Genomic DNA, 21,261 nt, shown 5'->3' on the forward strand with positions numbered 1-21,261 from the left:
ATTATTTTTTTGCATGTGAAAAGTGATTTTTTTTTTTTTTTTTTTTAAATTAGAATTATAATTTTTTTTTTTTTTTTTACTCACAACTGAATTAAATAGATATATATTTGAGTGATATCAGCACATGAGAATCAATACCAGCAATTTATTTTTAATACGAAAAATACTAGAATAGAAAAACTGTGATGCTAAAGTTAGAACTTTAAAATTTAATCCTTAAAGTCCTGAGCCTTTTTTGTGTGTGTATTTTTGGGGCATTTTTCCTTTTTATTTTTTTAAAATACTTAATTAAATTAACTCTGAGGTAAAGTTCTTATTTTATTTATTTATTTTTTTAAACAATTTAGGTGTGTTCATAGTCCCCTCAGCAATAACAGTTTCGCAAATGATCACTCCAAATATAACGTGGAAATGCTAACGAGATTAACAGAACACAAAAATACGATAAAAATAGTGAAAATTTATTTCACAGAGAAGAATAAGAAAACCAATGATCATCCTTTTGAACATGCTTTTTACGCCAAGCTACACTTAAATCTCTTATCTCTCACATTCATATTTTGTCTTCTGTTTTCCTCATGACCTTCTCCAATGAGATGAGTCGGATTGTCATTGTTCTGTCAGCTCATTGGTCAGAAAGCAGGAGAGGCAGAGAAATGCACTCCACTACATATTCTTAAAAAGCACCCAACCGGTATTTGTTCGTTCTACAAATACTATTTTCGAATTTCATGCAAATATTGGACAAGGCGCATCCTTTGTAAGCTTAATACCAGGCGCGTACTTTTGTTTCTGAATATGGGACGATACCGTTTTTCAAGGAACGGTTGGCAACCCTATCTTACCATGTCGCCCTTCAAAATATTCACCCTGTGCATAAATGTATATATTGCATGTGAGTTATGCCTGATAGCAGCAAGAGAATTCTAAAAAATCCAAAGTCAAGTAAAGAAGAAACTTGTCTTTTATTTATTTGTCCGATTGAGTGGACAGAATGTTGGATCAATCCTGGCAGTCAGTCGACACACTTGTTAATCAGATGGACTTGACAACACATCTAAAGCAATTGCTGACTAGTCATCGGACCCATGTTAGTCTTTCTAATCTACATTTGAGGGGGTGAAAAAGTTTTCTGTGCATTCCTTTTCATTTGTTTTCACATTCAACTTTAGTTTCGGGCACAACGATCCATCGCCACAATAGACTATGAACATAGCGCATTTTTTCCCCGCTGATACACATCAATCACATACAACTGATTTAGTTCATTTTAGCATCACAAAAACACAAATATGTTGAGGTGGCTCTGGCTTGACTTGACAAGGGGCACAGCGGAGAATGAAGGAGGTGGGAATGAAGGCGTTTCAGCCCCCAATTGTCCAATGTTATGTAAAAGAGACACTTTTATACTATTTTACCATGTCTAATGTGTGTTGTTTGTGTGTGTGTGTGTGTGGGGGGGGGGGGGGGGTAGCGTCAATCAAACTGAAGCGCTATGATGAGCTGTTGCCACCTACGTGACTTCGCCTAAATTCCAAGCAATGCATACCTTATAAATCACTAAGGTTAATAGGAGCCTTGCTTTAAGGCGGTGAATTACCCGGGTCGCAGGACATATTCAGGTTGTCACTCTTCACTTCTAAAATTGTACTTTCTGAAATAACTCTGCAATACCCCTAGGAGTGGTCAACATATTTTCAAATGTGCAGTTGCAACTCCTTTGAATAAACACTTCTTTTAAATTGCCTGTAATTTATACAGAATATTTGTGTAAGTGTATATTTGATTTGTGTGTGTGTGTTTTTTTTGTTTTTTTTTAAATAGGATTCCTATTCGATTCTGTTCATAATTTTTATGGACAGAATTTCTAGGCGCAGCCGAAGCGTTGAGGGGGTCAAGTTTGGTGACCTCAGCATTGCATCTCTGCTTTTTGCAGATGATGTGGTGCTGTTGGCCTTATCAAGCCGTGACCTCCAACTCTCCCTGGAGCGGTCCGCAGCTGAGTGTGAAGCAGTTGTGATGAAGATCAGTACTTCTAAATCCGACACCATGGTCCTCAGTCGGAAAAGGGTGGAGTGCCCTCTCCGGGTCAGGAATGGGATCCTTCCCCAAGTGGAGGAGTTCAAGTATCTTGGGGTCTTGTTCACGAGTGAGGGTAGGAGGAAGCGGGAAATCAACAGGCGGATCGGTGCAGCATCTGCAGTAATGCGGACTGCACCGGTCCGTAGTGGTGAAGAAGGAGCTGAGCCGAAGGGCGAAGCTCTCGATTTACCAGTCGACCTACGTTCCTACCCTCACCTATGGTCACGAGCTGTGGGTCGTGACCAAAAGAACAAGATTCCGGATACAAGCGGCCGAAATGAGTTTCCTCTGCAGGGCGTCCGGGCTCTCCCTTAGAGATAGGGTGAGAAGCTCGGTCATCTGGGAGGGACTCTGCGTCGAGCCGCTACTCCTCCGCGTTGAGAGGAGCCAGCTGAGGTGGCTTGTGTATATGGTCCGGATGCCTCTTGGAAGCCTCCCCAGAGAGGTGTTCTGAGCATGTCCCACTGGCGGGAGGCCCTGGGGGACGATCCAAAACACGCTGGAGAGACTATGTTTCTCGGATGGCCTGAGAACGCCTTGGGATCCCGCCGGAGGAGCTGGTTGAAGTGGCTGGGGAGATAGAAGTCTGGGCTTCCCTGGCAAAGCTGCTGCCCCTGCGACCCGACCCCGGAGCAAGCGGAAGATGATGGATGGATGGATTCCTATCCACAATCTGAACACAGTATCCCAGATCCTAAGTATTTTTTTTCTATTGACAGTGCGTGTATTCATTGCGGCCATGGGTGAACCTATCCCTTGAATGAGAGTCCAGGTGTATCCTTGACTGGTCGCCAGTCAATCAAAGGTGACTTGTAGAAACTCGTCCCTAAGAAAAATTACAATTTCTAACCACCTAAAACCAGGGAACTGCTTTGACTGAATTCAAAGGAGAACATTACAAACAGTTGCAAGATCTAACACGGCATTCTGGAGACAGGTTAAGATAAACTCAGTAGGCTCGGGTCTTTAGCAAGGCCTTTGTTGTTCAAAACTAAAAGGAGCAGTATTTCAAATCTAAAAGCAAAGGGGGTGTGTATGTCCTGCTCTTTAACCCAACCCTGACCCCGCCTCTTGTCACGTCTTCCTCACGTCAACCTCACATCCGTGAGATCAATAGTGGTCTCCTGTTGGGAGACCGTGAGGCGCAATGACTGCAGTTAACATCTAATCAATGAACAGTCAATCAAAAGTCAGCCTCGAGTTGGGACAAAGAAGAAGATACTTTGTTGGGTTTTGTTTCAAACTGAAGAGTTTTAGGGTGGGTTTAATCCCTCTGCTGTTTCCAAGCCTTCAGACAGTTTTAATTTGACTTCAAAGCACAAGGGATTTAGGGGAGGAAAAAAAGCATGAAATCTTTTTTTTTTTTTTTTTTTTTATAAATCATTATCACCCCGCAACACACTACCGTCTCAGAAGCGACCTGATCTCCATCCTGCTGGGGCACTTGAACATTAAAACACTCGGGCAACACTCAAGCTGCGATGTCAGATGTGTAATTTAGTCGTTAGGCCTCGCGGCTCGCCAACTAACCTGATCTGACACTGTCCATTCTTGCAAATGCTTTGCACAGATTTCATCATCAGTTCACGTCAGCTTCAGATTATGGGAGTCTAGTTATCACTCTCTCCCAGGGTTGGGGGTTTGGATTGCAAGGCCAGGGGTAATCCTGAGGAGTCTGACTTGGGATGCCTAAGGCTTAATTTGATTTTTTTCTTTTACTACCGAAGCCCGTGGAGAATCCAATCAGTTCGACCTCCGTGCAGTTGCCTTATTCTGGTCTGATTAGACACAAATCAGCAAGCAAATACTGTGTTTAAAGGCTATGTGGGAAATTAGGAACAAATTAGGAACTTTTATAAGGATTTTATAAAGCTGATAGTTTGCTAATGACAGGATCAGACTGTAAAGAAAACCTGGTCCTGGTAGTCTCGTGTTTGTTGAGCAAAATATCTGAGGATGAAAAGACATTTGGAATTGCATCGATTGCATAAACAACAAGGGACGTTCATGTTCTCATTAGACGAGCCCCTTAAAACAAAACTACCACTGGCAGCAACTTCACCATTGCAATGTCAGCTTGAAAATCTCCACTAAAAGCAAACCATTTCTCCATCTACACTACAGATCTTAAAAGACTTAATGAACAATGCTTGTAAAAAACCCAAAAAGGAAAATATTGTCAGAGTATATGGCCCTCTTAATTCCTGCTTAGTACTGGTCAGTAGTACCTCGACATACAGTCGCTTCGACTTGCGATCCTTTCAACATCCAACGTAAAATTTGACTCATCATTTGTCTCGACATATGACGACATCCTCGAAATACGACGATTTATGACAGTGTCGCAATTTCATTGTTTTTTTACCGCAAGACCGATGCACAGCGGATTTTCTTGTGACAGAAACCAACATGGATCCCAAGAAAGTGAACCATTGAATTTAAGAAAGAAATAATAGAAAAATATGAGAGTGGTGCGCACGTCAGTGAACTGACAGCTTAATGATTCATTTCAGAACTTGTGCAACACAACATGGTTACGGCGTGTGAAATTTCTGATTCTTAGATTATTTGCGATTAGGTCGTGGAAGATTCGAGAACGATTCACATACATCCAAATTCCGATAATTGAATTAGACCAGGTAAAGCGAAAATAAAACACAGTCAGCGCAGTCTTCGGGACACAATGAGGAACGGACCGAGAGTAAATATCATGTTCAACTCATGCCGCTAGATAAAAAACAATAATACCTGACTGCGGCCGACAGCCGCTACAAACAACGCCTAGTTGCTAGTTGCTACAAACATACGGCCACATAGGGCTACGGTAGATATCACATATGTGTAGAACTTGATGCGAAATGAAAGACAATGGCTGTGTTAGAACATGTATAGAGAACTAGATGCGAAATAATAGACTTGCCGGCACTAGTAAACAGCCGTCATCTTAAAGCAGTAGACTTCTCTAGAAGCCTCTGTTGTAGCGAACTTAATTACTAATCTAAAATACTACTTAATCGGCAAAATCTTGACTTGAATCTATCTTTAAATCATGAAACAGTTTTAAAACTTTGACATGTCGAAAGTAGACAGTAGGTAAATTATGGAATAACGGGAGAAATTTTAACAATTTTAACGGTTGATTCACAACATTAAATTATTTGAATGCAGTTTAAAGGTGCTGATACAGAATGGGGGCTTGAGTATTTTATCTATCGTTTTTAACTGTTAACTTGATACTGAAATAGTAGATTGGTTTAGCCTGAGAGCATTTTTGAACAATTTTGGAACTAATGTACAAAACATTAAATGTGTGTGTGTGTGTGTGTGTGTGAGTGCGGGGGCGTGGTATGTGCATCAATAATCGATTTCTGATTGAATCGGAGCCTCTAAATCGTAATCGAATCGTTAGGTGCCCAAAGATTTCCGCCTCTAATGGTTACTGTCTGCCAAAGCCTACACCAACAACAACAGAACATGAAAAGAGAGAGTAAACGCTTCCAACTCCAACTTATCTCTCACTCTTGCGTCAGTCAACACGGTGCGTTCAGGAACAGCATGCAAAACACAACGGCCACATTACAACCTGAACAGTTACATTATTATTATTATATTATGATTCCGATTTATATTTATTTATCTTTTGTTTTGTTATGTGTAATTTCTATGTGTAATTGTACCTGCAGTATTTATTAAGGATTTAGGGTAGGTTTTTGGGCCGCGGAACAAATTAATCCTGCTCGACATACGACCATTTCGACTTACAAACCAGGTCCTGGAAAGAATTAAATTTGCATGTAAATATGTATGTATATAAAGCAACCAGAAACATTTTGACTAGATTATTTCTGATTGATTTCCCTAATCTGTTGTTTGAAGGATGCTTCTCATTCAAGTAAAAATAAATGCAAGTTAAAAGGAAGCTCACACCATTTCGCATCTTCTGCTCATGTTGTAAATGGTTTTTCCATTTTATATTGGGGTTATATAAGTCTTCCCACCAACACATCTTGAAAGTGACAAAACACAACTGTTATAAACAAATGGCTATAGTTACCACTGGCAAATGGGTCATTTTACACTTAACACTTCAGGATTTAAGGGCACTTTATGAAGGGTTTGCACTTGAAGTCTTCAGTGTATGCACTGTTTACAACTACTAGTCTCAACTACTTGTACAGTTGCAACCAGTGTGTGAACACACCCGCAAAATACTCTGGTAGTGACACGAGGTCAGAGCTAAATCTGAATGGATAGCAGTAACTATTATTCTTTCAGAAAGATATGCAAGAAAAGCAAATTATCTAAAGAGCATGCAGCTAAGTCATGGGGAGAGATCAGAGTGTCATCCGTAAAAGACCACTGAGCTATTTAAATCCCATGAGTACAAATGTAGATTATAGAAGTGGTTTGAATAAATCCATAAGTATTTTGAAAGCTTGGCTTCATTTCATCATGGCATATTGGCATTTTAATTCAGAAGCATTTTTTAACAATCATCTAAAAAGCCTTGAATTTGCATTAAGCAGCATGCAACTTCCGTGATTGTGGAATATAGTAACTTTGTATCCTATTTTTTGTGGGCTAAACATCTAAAGAGTGACTTTTGACATCTACACAGGTTGACGTCCCAACTACAATGAATACTATCCGACAAGTAGTAGAGAAAAAGGACCACCTCAGTAACACATCACAAATGCCTACTGAGTAAAAGTATCCCATTTTTTCCCTACACAAGATCCTGTGGAGGCGTTGTCCATCCTGCCGTAACTCCATTGAGTGCTGAGAGAGCTAAATGACGAGATGCAGTCTTTGTGCCTTTTGCCCTGGGACACCCAGAACCAGCCAACCTTGAAGTCCCAAGCATTGGGTCAACTTCACATTGGAAGTCTTTTGAATGTCTGCCAGCACAAAACCAATGTAAAGGACACCATTCACCATCAGAAGTCAAGTGGACAATAGATGGATTGTGTGGTGAAACAAATGTTAAAAACATGAAAACACCTCTTTCTGCTGTGGAAATGTCCAAGAAGACGATTAGCAGTGCTGTTCTTGTCACTGAAAATTTACCAAACTAAAAAACAAACAAGGAACCTTCGGTGTCCATCCATCAATTTTCAATTGCATTTGTTTTCACACAGTCTGGGTGAGCTGGAGCTTATCCGAGGTCACTTTGGATTCTAGATTGGTCGGCAGCTAATCACAGAGAAATGAACACACCGCATGGACAAATTAGTCTTCAAGAAAAGACATGCAAGGATGGAGAGACCGTTGAGGTCAGAGCCAAGATTTAAACCAGAACCTCAAAACTGTGAGGTAGACAGGAAACACACAAAACAAAACAAAAATAAAACCACAAGAATACTGTGTTCTAAACTGTGGTTTTTTTCACAGTGAAAAGAAACTGACTAAACCAACTGAAAATCAAATATGGACTTTCTTGTAAGCACTTTAACACCTTCAATTTCTTAAACACTGTCTCCGTTTTAGCCTATTAATGCTGTACAGTAGCATCAGAAGCAACTAGTAGTTCTTGTTCAAGGTCAGTTCGAAATGGTCACAGGAGCTCAGGAACCCACAAGCTTCTGGTTGGAGATTACACAGCCCCATTGAAATATATGAAAAGACATTACCATCCATCTATTTTGAAGCACTTATCCTGTCGGTGGCATGACAAACGGTAGCAGTACTGAAGCGAACATTACTATTTGGTGGAATCTAAGCTAAAGGGAATGCTAATAAATCAAGCTGTCATTTATCCATCCTCCACCCACACAATCCCATTCAACCCCTCCCCTCTATACAGTCTAGTCCGCAGCCAGGAATTATCTCGGTGACAATTACATCCTCCCAGCTCCTAAAGATGCCTCGCTCAAGGAAGCCGGCAGAAAACTGACCTCTCGGCGATTACGATGATTGATCTTCCATAGCTTGCATTTGATCCAAAATTGCTGTGACAGATACACACACCTATTCACACACACACACTTAAAGAGGACAGTTTTATGATGGTCCCCTTATGAAGGGGGGAGTGGTGCACTATAAATAATATTCATGGGCAAAGTTGCTCTGTGGTTGAGAACAATCATGTTCATCGCATAATAGGGGCATAATGAAAAATTAAAACCAAAACGTTAAGTCTCCTGTGATATATTGTAGTTGGTTACCCAAAGGTTCGCAATAACTCAATTACTAGATGCATGTTTGAGTATACTATATATGTTTAAAATAATGTTTTCCATTTCAGGTTTTGCTAACTAAATTGTCTATGTCCTATCAAGGTCCATTTAATTACTTTCTTTAAATGACAATTAAAATTAACAACGAATAAATCCGATGTTGCACGGTAAGTTTGGTCTGAGTTCTAACGTTGGTGTGTGCACTTTGCATGTTTTCCGCATGCTAGCGTGTTTTTCTTTTTCTCCTGATCAGTGTTGGGCACGTTACTTTAAAAAAGTAATTAGTTATAGTTACTCACTACTTCTTCCAAAAAGTAACCGAGTTAGTAACTGAATTACTCTATAGTAAAAGTAGCTAGTTACCAGGGAAAGTAACAAATTCCGTTACATTAAAAAGAAGTTGTTGTATTTCAAAGAATTTGAAATTTTCTGAGCAGTATTCGAGTCAGTTGAATAGAGAAGAACAGACAGGTAGATGTGTTATAGAACCTTGTAATATTTATTGCACCTCACCAGCAACAGATTTATCCTACACTTGAAGTGCAACAAAAATAAACGGATTTGAATTGCTTACCACAGATGTCGACAAAAGCTTTGCCCCGGGACATAAATTACACTTTACATGCACGTTCTTTCCTTTAATTTCGACTAACTTGAAATAGTGTTTATATCTCCCCCTCGTAAAGGACAAATTTTCCTCTGAATGCTCTGCCATCATATCCCTCTGCATCTGTTTTGCGTGTGTGTGTTTGCCGCACGCGCTGTTCCGGTTTGTGTGTGAAAACACTGGCTCTGAAGTACGTGCGCTATTTTAGGCTCGAGGGTTTATCTCACAGAATGGGGGATCACGTGAGATTTGACAACAACGCAGCCATATTGGAAGCAGGTCTGGCTCGCGGTACATTAAACTTTAACTTGCCAGTTCGATAAAGAGACAAACTCGTTACTAAGGCGAAGAACAGATATGTGATCAAACTTAAGGATGTGAACAATGTTGACCCTTACGAGCAAGCCGAAGACAAATGGAGTAAAGATGTCGATGGGCTTCCACAATTACCGTAATTTCCGGACTACAAGCCGCTACTTTTTTCCCCTCATTTTGGATCCTGCGGCGTGTGCAATGATGCGGCCAATTTGTGCATTTTTCTGACGGCCGCCCGGGGCGCTCGAGCATAGAATGTGGGAGTGAGACACGTGGAATATAAGTGTCGAGGAAGACGCTTGTTTGCACTGTGACCGGTGGTTTAACTTTGTACGTTGTGCATGAATAGAGGTGGCAGACCCTCGTCTTTGTGCATGAGTAGAATTGGCAGATCTGCATCATGGAGAACGCTTGAAAAAATTAAATGGGCCATCCGAGTTGTATGGGAAGTTTTGACGACTCGCGGCGAGAGATCGTTTGCCAAGACTCGCCTCATGCGAAGAGCAGCTATTGCACAGGTATGCCGGGGGAGCCTGGCAGCGTGAAGCAGTGTGAAAGAAGTCCGCCATCACCAACGGGTTTCAAGGGGCCGATATGCTGCGTGCCGAAAAGGACAGCGCGGGCTCAGGAGTGCATTTGCCTCATTATGGGAGACAATTGAAGGCCACGGCAAAGGAGAGACTGAGTAGGTGCGTGGCGAAGTGTATCTGAGCGTCTTCATATCCGACACTGAGGGTGAAGACTTCCATGGTTTGAGTGCACAGGAGGAACATGAAGATTGCTAACAAAGACTTTTATGTTTATAATAACCAGCCCAATTTGGGCTCTACCGCCGTTCTGATGCTATGTAACTTCTGTGCCGCTGCTATATAACTGCCATGTTTGCTGGCGCTGTTTGGAACGAAAAGTTAAGGTGTGTTATTAAAATTTTGAAAACTGTGTATTTCTTTGTCAATATCTCATGTTACTAAGTGGGCACACGCGGCTTATAGCAAGAAGAGGCTTATGTATGTACAAAATGGTTTTTCCTTTAAAAATATACTGGGTGAGGCTTGTAATCAGGGACGCCCAATAGTACGCGAAATGGACATTCTGCTGTATTTATTGTTTGGTGTATGTTATCAAACTCATCAGCGATTCCGAAATTACAAATCGCTACAAAGCTACGAACAGTTTTGCTGCGGATGGGTGCAGGACCTGCACGTTATGACCGTATCAAACAGCAACTCCATCTTTCTTGCAAAGGTAGGCGATTTGTGTTTACTATTTTCATTGCCATGAACCTGAACGCACCCCTTGGATGACAAATAAACAGAGCAGAGTAGACTTGCTACGGCTGGTAGTTTCTTCAGTTTATTCAAAGTAAGTAACGCACCGCTTTTGACCGTCAGTAACGGTAGCGGTGTTGTAACGGCGGAAAAAATAATTAGTTAGATTACCTCGTTACTGAAAAAATAACGCTGTTACATAACGGCGATATTCCCAACACTGTTCCTGATACATTGTCTTCCTCAAAATTTTGGAAACATTAGCGGTTCATTAGAGAGTGTACATTGTCCATAAGTGTTAACTTCAGTGTGAAAGAATGTCTACTTCTAGAGTTTATTGGGAAGCAGTCGTGGATGTTCTCCACCTCTGGCACAAAATAAATGGGATAAACTCTAACTCGTTTGTGATGCCAATAAGGACAAAGGTAAAGATATTTGATGAATTGATATTTTTTATTTGGAAACTTTTAAGTTCATTAGAACGTACAACATGTGGTAGCTAGAACAATAAAACTAAAAATGAAAAGGTTTAAAAGCAGCATCAAATGTAAGATTTCCATGTTTTTTTCTGACCCCAATCTACCCTAATGGTCCTGAAGCCTTGCCAAAGATTATCTTGTATAGATTATGTATTTCCTCCCCCCTAAACACGACCTATCCAGACAAAACAACACAACCATTGCAGTCATTGTATTTTGTGCTTTTGATAACTCATGAGACGTGCCAATTTATCTTCTGCTCAATAGCAGATCGCCGATCTAGACTGGGATTTGTTTACCATCTCGTTCCTTTGTCTACCCCTGGGGATTTTTTCCCAAGATTCCCGGGGCTGTGTATGAGGAGGGGTGGCAAGTAAGAGGGGCGGGGGGTGTTATAGGATGAAAAAGAGGAAAAGAAAAGCCCATTGGTTTCACCGACATCTCGAGCCAAGCTGTCATCTCTCTGGGATTAAGGGCCCTTCAGTTGTGGCTGCCGATCCGCTAACATGGTGTCTTACCCTCGGATAGGCCGTGGGAGGTGTCTAGAGGGGTGAATGAGCAGTGGGTGATGGCATTAGAAGGCATGTCCTAAATAAGATCTTGAGGTCAGCGGGCCTTCTGAACCATGGCAAAGCCACTTTGTGTTTCCATGTCAACTTTATTCATAAGCGTCCCCCACTTTCCAGTTGATTCAATCGTTGCATCAAGTGCTGAGGCGACTAGTTAATCTACGCCTCCTCGCCGCTTATCTCACAACGCCTTCCCATTTCTACAGGATGTAGGCTTACAAACCGGCCTGTAAGAGTGTGGAAGCTCGGGCGAATTTCTTGGCAGGCCGGCGTTATAATCTGAAAAAGAGCTGCAGGCCACATTTGCTGAGCCATTAGCCAACAAAAGCAAGCCGCATCACAGAGTTGGATGTGCATACAAGTTGTTGTTTTTTTTTTTTCCCTAAAAGATTTATGCAAATAGCAGGAAGGCTCGAGGACACATTCACTCTAAATTCCCTGTAAATTTCAGAGTACCCCCTGCCAGTGGTGTGCACCCAACCCCTGCTCATGACAAGAAAGGAAGTAGTGGTCCTTTGAGTTGGTCGCCACCGGGTCAATGCTGGGCCAGCTCTCCAACATCTGTTGGCCATCCAAAGTGGGCCAGAACCACAGGGGGCCTGATATAACATGGGGAAGCACTACATTCAAACAGAAGCTCCAATGCCTAATTTTGTACTGTCAACTTCATTAGACTGAGAACAAGAAGGGACACCCTGGCAAAGAAAGAAAACAGGAGCACTTTTGTTTTTCAGTCTTCCGCCTCATTTTCCATGCTTTTTAAGCTTAAATACACTTCTATACTTCCTATTTCTCAGTCTTTTATAAGTGCCAAATCATCTCACGGTTTGTTTCCCCTGGTCCTAATAAGTTGACAGCTTTGTAAAGTGATCTGGACCACAGTTTGATGTCTGTGTTTACAACTGACGAAATGAAACCAACTGCATTTACATTAAATGGTTTTCAGTTAGACTGAAAGTGAAATCTACTGGTCATAAAGACACACAGTAAAACCTACAACAGCACATTCCATTATCTCCACTTAAAAAGGGAGCTGCTGTCACTCAAATCCATTTGTTTGGACAGAAAGGAGCATCACAAATGCTTTGTTGCACACTAAGGAGTGGAATGACCTGACATAGGTGATAATGGCGTTCCCAGGGCAACCTGCATTGATTGGGTTGGAGAACAGCCACTGTGTAAAAGGCACTGATGTAAAGACTGAGGTCGTCCAAGGACCACCACACCATATGTCAACATCAACTATTGTTGGAAAGCAATAACTGCTCTCAAGTAATCATCTAACCTAGTCAGTAAACCCAACAATACAATAAAATCTAATCTTACTTCCCATGTAATGCATGGGGTATTTAAGATACCAAAGCAAACTACCACGCGAAAACAAAACATTTGTCTTGATTTACGAGCAGATCGGGGAGGAGAAATCACTGTCAAAATACCCTATCTCACAAAAGAATCTCAAATGATAATCTTTTAGCAGCATCAAAGATTTTGTCTTCTGCTGACATTATCACAAGGGTGCAAAAAAAAGACCTAATTCAGGCTTTCGGGTTGTGCTCTGCTTAATCAGACATAACATGCTTCTGGTCTTTTGGGGTGATCAAATCCTCAAAATCCAAACTATTGATGAAACCCCAACTCCCAGGGATGGTTAGGGTTTGATATCTCAAAGGACAAGATTTATGGCAGCTGTGGATTCTTTTAGCCCCGAAGAACACATATATCACCTCAAATCAGTGTTTATGAGTCACCTGTCGCCTTCCTCCTCTGATAATCTAATGTAACAGGAGCATGTAAACATCAACAGTTGCAGCTGTGTGGAGGCAGAATCGCAGCGAGGTGTCAATCCCCGTTAGACCTGATGTGTAACTGAGTGTGAAACTGTAATTGCCCCCACCAGCCTGTAACCACCTAGTTCCCCATTCAATATGTGCATGAGATGAACATGCAAGTTCTCCTTTGCATGTACTCATCTGTTCCCTGCATAGATTTGTCCAAACTACAACCAAAGCAGTGTTCGGGCAGCCGTGAACAAAGGAGGTTGGACAGAAAAGGGGGGGGGGGGGGTCTCTTCCCTCTGCACTCCTATAATGAGGCCCTCGTCAGTCCCAAAGTACGACTAACACTGGCTGTGAGGGCCAGGGCAGTGACAGTGTGCTGTGTGTGAGTGGACCACTGGGAAGGAACGCCCAGACCACTGGTGACACTAATGGATCCACATGGGCCTCCTCATCAGTCCCTGGAGATTTAGTCTCGACATGGCAGTACAGCAATAGGCTGGTCTAGATTGTGTCCATTCGGGACTTGTGCACACATCAACTGTATATCAGTCAGTGAAGCTGCAGTGACGCCATATAGGATCTATTGAACGGTACTCGCACAAGGAAAACAAGCATTCACCTTGACATTTACAAGATACAGTCTTCAACAAACCTAAGTTTTCTGTTTTTCCTCAGAACTTTGAGGCAGACGAGCTAACCACCAGCACTGTTTTGTTCACCTAAAAACTCCACAGTGTAAACATACCAGATCCAGATATTATGGTGAAACCAACTCGGTAGTCTCCACAAAGACCATTATTGATTAATCAAATAGAGTCTGTGATCAAAATAAATCACCACCACATAACAAGCCTCCGTGTCGCATACCACATCCTTGCAGCAATGTTACCCTTCACGTCACCACCAGTGACACAGAGCAATTCTTTTCTGAGAGACACTTTGTCCTAGCCCGTGGTTGGCGGCGGTCAGCGTGCCACAGACAGCATCTTAGAGAAGGCGCGATGATGATAGTCTGCATGCCTTCGCCAACCCACAGACTGAAATTGGTGGCATTTTCCTTTCCAACACCCAAGCTTTTCCCACAGCCCCCGCAGGCACTGGTTTTAGACCGCCAGGGTGACAGTATGGTGCTTCACAATGACCCCTAAAGTGTGTGGTGATAATCCCTCAGTTATGCAAATCTCCCACTGCCTGGTGCCAATTGACGCTGCTGTTGCGGGTGAAAGTTAAGATGGCAGTTCGATGTAGGCCATTATATTGTCCCAATTTTCCACGTTGGACAAATGAGCTAGAAATGTCACGCTGGGGGCCACAGATATAGACTTCTTTTTTTCTCTCTCTCTTTTTGTCAGTTATGTCGTCGGCAGTAATGAACTTTTTTTTTTAAAAAGAGTGTGAACATTTTTTTAAAGAGTTAAGCATTTGAAATGCCATTCTTAAAACAAAGAGTTACACATTGTGCATTTACAAACAACTATATTTACTGTTAGTCAGCTAGCTTTATGCTAATGCTAAATTATGTGTGAGAGCTAATTATTCACATTGATTTGGCATTGATTTATTTGAAAGAGCAGCAAAAAAGTTCGATTAGAAAGTGTGACAAAAACTAATTATTTCAACTGTATGTCTTTTTTTTCCAAATAAAGTTTAATCTAGATCAGGGGTGTCCAAACGTTTTGCAAAGTGGGCCAGATTTGGTGTGGTAAAAATGTGGGGGGGCCGACCTTGGTTGACGTCCTTTACATAGAACAATATATTTAAGCAAATTTTAGCAAGCCATTCTGGTTGTTACAATTGCTTTATTTTATTTTTTTATTAATAATTTTAACAATCTCGCAACTAGCCTTTGTGGTGTTCTCTTTCGACTCTCGGGCTCTTGCAAAATACTGCTGTTGTGAAGTTAAACTAGCTTCAAGTTGCTTCAATTTTTCTTCGTGTATATTCGCTATAATCTTGTCGTGCATGTCAGCGTGTCTTGTTTGGTAATATCGCCTCACATTGAACTCTTTAAAAACAGCGACTGCCTTTTTTGCAAATGTGGCAGACACAGTTGTTGTGTATTTTAGTGAAGAAATAGTCCAATTTCCACCTATCCTTGTAGCGTCGGCCGCCGCAGTCAACTTTCTTTTTCTTGTTTATTGTCGCCATTTCAGAAAATTGGAAGTAGAGGGTCACACGTTTGATGTTGCTCAGAGTGCTGCTGTCTTTTAGTGGGTAAATGAGGAGCAGCATTTAGTGTGTAAGCTACTTCATATGCTGGTAGCAGTACTGCTGACCAATTTATCAAGTCTGTTTGCGGGCCAGACGTTATTGATTTTATGACAGTGGCTGGGGGCCGGATGAAATCTGACCATGGGCCGCATTAGGCCCCCGGGCCGGACTTTGGACATGTCTGATCTAGATTAAAAAAAACATAACATTTTTGAGATTTTAGAAAAGGCTCGAATGAAATGAACTCATATCTCCAGGCATCACTGTATAGAAAACCTAATGTATGTAGTATTTCTATTCCACTACGTCCCACGACTGCTGTACAGAAAAATAAAAAAAACTTGAACAAACAAGTGTTTCACTCACTGCCTCTGAACTAGACATTAGCCCCCATAGTAGCAGGAATACCGTTATCTTCTTACACAGATTAACAGTAGTCTGTTTGGGGTGAATAAACATTACTAGAAAGTGTGTCAGTACGTTGCGAGAGCAGCAGGAACAATGAAGCCAAGGGGGTCATTAGCATTGGCATTAATGTGTCTATTTGAGCAAGGAACGAAAGTGCGCAATATGTGCGTCTGCGTGAGTGAGAGTGTCTGGTGACGAGCGGGAACATGGGGTAGAAGCCGGGAGAAAGGAGGTGGAAGAGGAGGGGGTGTATGATAGTGAGGACCCCCTTTGACTGAAGCTTTAACCAGACAGAGGGATGAAGAGGAGGGAGAAGGGAGGGTTAGGGGCTGGGAATGTGCAGTTGTTTTGTGAGGAGGAACACACGGAACGGGGTGTTGTTGGTGAACCTCAAGGGGGAGAGCAAGGGGGGTGGCGGTAGTGAGGGCCTTTCATCAGATTGAGAAGCAAACAAACGGCGCGGTCGGCGCAAACAAGCAGTTGTCACGAATGGTGATATGAACATGAGGGGGAATTAAAAATGTGGACGAGAAAATCAGCTTAGGGATTTGTGTGTGGCAGCTCTTCCGTTGACAATGGGCCAAAAAACAACTGGCAACTGGCAATGTCTACGTCTGCTTATACATACTAAACATACACTTTGTTTGAAACCATTCACCTTTAACTTTGAGTATATAGATATCAACAATACATAAATGAATACCATTGAAAGATACAATATATGTCTTATAAGATGCCATAGTTAGTGCATATAGAGTAAACATCATGCTTGTCTTAGACCCGGGTAATGCCAATGCTCAACTCACAGCTTTAGCTCAACTCATGCTGCTGGATAAAAAACACAAGAATACCTGACTGCTGCTGACAGCCGCTACAAACTACGTCATCATCGTTTTACTGTAGATAATAGATATCATATGTATATAGAACTAGATGCAATAGACAGACTCGATGGAGTTCGCAACATTGAAGTATTGAAAACTAGACGCGTTAGTAAACAGCCGCCATCTTAAAGCAGGAGACTTCCCTAGTAGGCTGTTGTGAACCTTCCAAGCAAACCTAATTAACTTTTTATCTAAAATACTCCTAAATCGGCTAAATCTTGACTTGAATCTATCTTCAAAACAGTTTTAAAACTTTCACATGTCGAAAGTAAACAGAAGGGAAATTATGGAATAACGGGAGTAATTTTAACAACTTTAACAGTTGATTCGCAAAATTAAATGAATGTAGTTTAAAGCTGCTGATACAGAATGGGAACTTGAGTATTTCATTTACTGTTTTAAAATGTTAACTTGATACTGAAATAGTCGTTTATTTAAACCTGAGAGGCTTTTTATACAATTAATGTAACTAATGCACGAAACATTAAAAGCATCTAATAGCTTGGGGGGTTTGTGGGATTTTCCACTGAGGTTGTTTGTGTGTTTTGCTTTTTTAAGACAGTTTACAATATTATTTGTACATTTTACTGACTGACTATGCCATTTCTGTTTGTTATTTATAATGTTTTGTGTTTGTCACTGAATAAACAGGTCAGTTTCTTGTTACCAACCGTTACAGTTATTCAAACTCACCTAATTCAGCTGGCTAGTTGTTATCAAGAGTACTAAAACCCTTTTCAACATGAGTCTGACAACTAAGTAAGAAGGCTAAATAAGTTTAAACTTTAATACATGCTCAGATAGGCCGGTATCGGCCAGTATCGGTATCGGGTCGGAAGTGCAAAACAATATCGGTATCGGATTGGAAGTGCAAAAACCTGGATCGGGACATCCCTAACTGATCCCACTGATGCATCGATTGTTCCATCTGATACCAGACATTGTTCAGTTAACATTAATATTGTCAGAGACAGGAAGGCTGGTTAACAGGAAGCTAGAGTGATTAAATGTTATGAGTTTGTACAAATGTGCAAGTTATATGTGTTGTTTAAATTCTAATGTAAAGACTGCCATGTTCATCCCACTGAATGTTCAGACACCGCTGTTAATATTAAATCCTTTCAGTGTCTGTAGCAAACATTTTCAAACTGTCGCCGACTGTCAAAACAATTCCAGCAGACTAGTGACTCTACTGCTAATGCTCAAAACAATGCGCTTTTCTATGTGGGCCTTATCTATATCGAGAAGTCAGAGACACTTGCAGTATAAACACACTGAGCACTTTTACACTGTAACATTTCTCAGCCACATAGCATAGCATTGTAGCATCTATTTCACTTTTCCTCTTATAGGGGAAGATGAGGATATCCCAGGTGATCTTGGGCGAGAGGCAGGGTACACCCTGAACTGGTTGCCAACCAACTTCAGGACACATAGTCAAGCATGGACAGTAATGGACAATTTTGACTCTTCATTTGACATAAAAGGCATGCTTTTGGAATGTTGAAACTGCAGTATCCAGAGAAAACCCCCAAAGATTGAAACCCCCAACTTCTAAACTGTGACTCAGACCAAAACTGTGCTGCCCAGCATTATCATTGTACTTATATTTTTGTTGTTTAGCTGTTAATTCTGTGTATAGTGCAGGGGCCGGCAACCCAAAATGTTTAAAGAGCCATATTGGACCAAAAAAAACAAACAAACAAACAAACAAAAAACACACAGAATGTCTGGAGAAGCAAAAATTTAAGACCCTTTTAATGTAGGCAACACATGCTTTATGTATCTATTTTAGCTATATTAGCCTACTACAAAAAAAAAAAAAAAAAAAAAAAAAAACTAAGTTTGCTACAAATACATAATTAATCTACATGATTAAATGTTTAGTTTCCCTGCAGTGCATCCTATAGAGCAGGGTTCACTAAATCTGTATCTCGGAGCCACTTTTCCTGTCGTGTTTTCCATGTCTCCCTCCTCCAACACACCTGAATCAAATAATAAGAATCATTATCAGGCTTCTGGAGAGGTTGTTGATGACATTATCATTTGATTCAGGTGTGTTAGGGGAGGGAGACGTAGAAAACACGACAGGATTGATGGCATCGACGTCCAGATTTAGTGAACCCTGCTATAGAGAATGATGAACCTGTTGTACGATGCCGCCTCAAGTTCAACTTCATTACAGTATTAATGAATGAGAAGAATGTTTGTGTCATGTTTGACCTCCTACAGAAACTACATTAAAGCAAAAAAAAAAAATTCCCTCCACCATCTTTTTCCATTTTCAAACATTTTTGAAAAAGCTCCAGGGATCTACTAGGGCAGTGCTAAAGAGCAGCATGCGGCTTTAGAGCTAAGGGTTGCTGACCCCTGGTATAGTGGTACAATTAAAAAATGATTCAGTGTTTCTATACCTTTTTCGATCTATTCCGAGGAAAAAAAAATGACATGTGAAAAATGTCGCAAAAAGTAAATATACTAAAGCAGTGATGGTATCATTCTATTTTACCATACGTGAATTTTTGGCCAATTTAATTCAGTACAAAACTATTTTTCATTTTATGAATTGCAAGATGTGTATACACTTGTTAATTGTACCCTCTGTAACCGATTGAAGGACCATTTAATTTTTCTGTCAGTCACTAAACATTGCCGTTATAGAAAAACGAACCAAGATAGACAATATATCATAGATATATATGAATGTTTAGATCACTAATGTAAAAGCAGAGGTGGGTAGTAACGCGTTACATGTACTATTTTATTTTTACTTGAGTAACTTTTTGAGAAAAATGTACTTCCAAGAGTAGTTTTACCAAGCCATACTTTTTACTTTTACTTAAGTATATTTGTGAATAAAAAACGCTACTCTTACTCCTCTACTTTGGGATGCCCAAGAGTCATTACATTTTTCCTCTTTACTCTACTTATTAGATTTTTTTTTTTTTTTTTTTTTTTTTTTAGCCATTGATGCCAAGAGTATCAATTTCACCAGAGACGTTGCAACAATAATCACATGACTACATTATAGCAATCAGACGCAAGCTTGCCGTTCTATGATCACGCCAGCCTGTTCATTAACGTGGGGTCTTTAAAGCACCGTAAAAAATGAAGTATTTGACGTGGCGCGCCACCCTCAACATGACTCGAAAGCATGGATTTTAACCTCCCTTCCAGTTTTTATTTGGCACCAAGGGACCATGGAAAACTGGAGATATGATCCTTTTAATTTCACAATAGGGACTATGAAGAAACTATTCACTATTCAAACGATGAACTATTTTCTCCACTGGGGGGCACTCATGCTCTTTGGACAAATAATGCTTAATTTCTGTCATTTTTTTTTCCCTTGCTGGAATTCAATGATTTATTTATATATTTTATTTTTTTTGTATTTCTTCGGCTTAATGTGGTTATTGTACAATATCATTATAACAACAGTTCATATAGATAAGTGTCCTGAGGAAAAAATACATTGTTTACATAAAAAATGCAAGCAGTTACTCACAATGTTACTCATCACTTGATTATTTTTTTCACCAAGTACTTTTTTTACTTGGACTTGAGTACACTTTTTGGATGACTCCTTATACTTTTACTTGAGTAATATTATTTTTGCAGTAACGCTACCCCTACTTAAGTAAAAATCTTGGCTACTCTACCCATCTCTGTGTAAAAGTGACTATTTTCACATGACAACCCTGATTCTCCCCCTCTCAAAGACAGTGGTTAGGGATGCACTTTGGTCGTCTACATCAAGCAGTAATTGTGCTTTCAACTATTTTTGGTTGTAGAGTGCCAAAATATTAGAAACAGGAGAGTTCCACTGCAAACCACAGTGGTAATCCAAATCAGAACTGAGCACAATTATTGTCTATCCATCCATTCAATTTATTCTGACAGCACACAATGTAAACAGTGCAGAATGTGCATGTACACGAGGCTATCAGCTAAAACATAACTGTGTTAAAATAAATGTGCAATTACATTAAAAGATGATTCCCTTCATTTGGTCGCTTTTGCGGAAGCTGCCTCCCTCTCTCGTGCACAAACTCTTGACAGCGAAAGCCTTCCACGTGTTTTTCTTGTCCCTCAACACTATAAAACGAACAAAAGATGAAGAGTGCAAATCATCGGGCTTACCCTGCATTGACTGGTCCACGCGTGGGAGTGTCCACTCGCAGCGATGCTTTCTCCTCCACGTCCTCGTCTCAGGATGGAGTCCCGCTCACTGGCTGCACTCGTCCTTCCACAGATTCCTCGCTCTCTCTCGACTCACAACACGACTCGCGCACACTCGCGTGGGCGCGCAGTTTACAGCTCGCTTTTTTAGGGGAGGGGTGCAAAAGTATTACAGATGGACAACAGCTGGGCGAGTTCTAGGATTAATATAATAATAAAAATTACAAAAGGCAAAATTTGTCTTTAATGCACTCTAATGGCTGTACTATAGTTCAGGATTTAATCCAAGGGGGAAACAT

General features: G+C 40.8%; 1 protein-coding gene across 11 annotated transcripts in view; it reads right to left on the bottom strand.

Moving 5' to 3' along the window:
• LOC130916249 (neuronal cell adhesion molecule-like) overlaps nt 1-21,060 on the bottom strand; it is a 204,728-nt gene extending 183,668 nt beyond the window's left edge. For 9 of the 11 annotated variants that reach the window (XM_057836821.1, XM_057836827.1, XM_057836820.1 and 6 more), the window contains exon 1: nt 20,924-21,060. The gene's annotated coding sequence lies outside the window, so the exon portion shown is untranslated. Of the gene's footprint in view, nt 1-20,767; nt 20,860-20,923 lie in introns of those variants that run through there. The other 2 variants (XM_057836817.1, XM_057836818.1) reach the window with 2 other exon arrangements.
• Between the last annotated feature and the right edge of the window lie 201 nt (nt 21,061-21,261).

Source organism: Corythoichthys intestinalis, chromosome 5 (assembly GCF_030265065.1).
Source record: "Corythoichthys intestinalis isolate RoL2023-P3 chromosome 5, ASM3026506v1, whole genome shotgun sequence".
Taxonomy (NCBI): Eukaryota; Metazoa; Chordata; class Actinopteri; order Syngnathiformes; family Syngnathidae; genus Corythoichthys; species Corythoichthys intestinalis.